The following is a 1,885-nucleotide window of genomic DNA, read 5'->3' as shown; positions in this document are numbered from 1 at the left end:
ATGTCAATGTGAATACCAGTCAGAGTGTAAGTATCTTGAGAGAAAAGCTGAACATTAGAAGCATGAGTTGTGGTGTGCAAGAGAGACGATTGCGCTGGTATGGACATGTGGTGAGAATGGATGAGGATAGTTGCGTGAAAAAGTGCCACACCCTAACAGTTGAGAGAACCCGTGGAAGAGGTAGGCCCAGGAAGACCTGGGCTGAGGTGGTGAGGCAAGACCTTCGTACATTGGGCTTCACCGAGGCGATGACTACTGACCGAGACCTTTGGAAATGTGCTGTGCGGGAGAAGACCCGGCAAGCCAAGTAAGATCGTTGCCAGTGCCCCTGGACTGGCTTGTGCGGGTGGCACATAAAAGACACCATTTCGAGCGTGGTCGTTTTCATGCGGGTGACACGTAAAAGCACCCACTACACTCTGAGTGGTTGGCGTTAGGAAGGGCATCCAGCTGTAGAAACTCTGCCAAATTAGATTGGAGTCTGGTGTAGCCATCCGGTTGCACCAGTCCTCAGTCAAATCGTCCAACCCATGCTAGCATGGAAAGCGGACGTTAAACGATGATGATGATGATGATATATATATACACAAATATATACATACATATATACATACATATATAGACAGACAGACAGATATGTACACACAAATCATTGCTATTATGCAAAACTGTCCTAAGCCCAAAATGTTGCTTTTTGAGAAAAAAAAAAGTTTCACCATTCCATTTCATTTTACATTGCTCACTTTATTCTTAATATATACAAAAAAAAAGTACAATGTAATGCAAAGCAGTCATTTAAGAAACATTGGAAAACATTTTGGTAGTACTTTTTTGTCCACGGCTTCGTTAATTTTTAGTTTAATTTTGTTTCTTGGACTTACTAATTTTTGCAAAAAAAAACAAAACCTTAAAACTTGCAACATACTGATCTACTGAAAAAAGGTTTTTGCTTAATAACATGATTAAAGCATTATGGATGAATTATGAGCAATTGCAACTGAATTAGCTGATAAGCATACAATGTACAGGGTGTCCATAAAGTCTCTTTACCATTTCAAAACTTTATTACAAATGCAATTGATAAGATATTTTATTCAGATTTGTTCTATTGTATTCAGTGTTTATTAAAGTTTGTTTTTTTACCTCATTTGATACACTTCTACATGGGCACCATTAGTTGCACGAAGCACAAGACGGTACTCGATTTCTTGCCATGTTCGCTGTAGCATAGCCTCATCAATTGTGGCAATGACATCAGTAATCTTTTGCTTTAGGTCAGTAATGTCCCGTATCTTTGTTTGATACACGATATCTTTAACATAGCCCCATAGAAAGAAGTCCTGGGGAGTGATATCTGGTGATATCTGGTGGCCAAGGAATTGGCCCATCCCTTCCAATCTACCGGGATGTGATTAAAAACTTTAGTAAACACTGAATATAATAGAATAAATCTGAATAAAATATCTTATCAATTGCCTTTGTAATATTTTTTTTAGATGGTAAAGAGACTTTATGGACACCCTATATAACGAGGTTTAATTTGAAGTGAACAAGTATCATTAGTCAAAAAAGCACAAAATAAGCAAACTTCATGTAAGGCAAATATCTCCATACACTGCAAGAATTCGCAATTTTCATCTCAAAATACAAAGAATCTAATAACAACATCATAATAACAATCATGATTCAAACCCCTTAAGATATTTATGATGTCATGCAAAACTTAATGCTAAAAATTTGCCAAAATAACATTACTTATTCTGTTCTTCATTCGCACGGGTAACTTGTTTTAAACTTTGATAGAAACCTTATGGCTTAGGAAAAGCAAATTTTTGACACAAGTTTAATAAATCTTTCTTTTTGCTTATTTGGATGGGCTTGGAAG

General features: G+C 36.9%; 1 protein-coding gene across 2 annotated transcripts in view; it reads right to left on the bottom strand.

Moving 5' to 3' along the window:
- Window positions 1-1,885, bottom strand: part of LOC106881051 (uncharacterized) — a 23,895-nt gene that overhangs the window by 3,473 nt on the left and 18,537 nt on the right. The window contains exon 3 of one of the 2 annotated variants that reach the window (XM_014931259.3): window positions 724-1,885. This exon is cut by the window's right edge and continues 1,806 nt beyond it. The exons of the other annotated variant lie outside the window; for it this stretch is intronic. The gene's annotated coding sequence lies outside the window, so the exon portion shown is untranslated. Of the gene's footprint in view, window positions 1-723 lie in introns of those variants that run through there. 2 annotated transcript variants of the gene reach the window in all.

The sequence above is a fragment of the Octopus bimaculoides genome, chromosome 18 (genome assembly GCF_046866305.1).
Source record: "Octopus bimaculoides isolate indiv1 chromosome 18, ASM4686630v1, whole genome shotgun sequence".
Classification (NCBI taxonomy): Eukaryota; Metazoa; Mollusca; class Cephalopoda; order Octopoda; family Octopodidae; genus Octopus; species Octopus bimaculoides.
The sequence above is the reverse complement of the archived record's forward strand: the minus strand, read 5'-3'. Positions and strand labels throughout refer to the sequence as shown.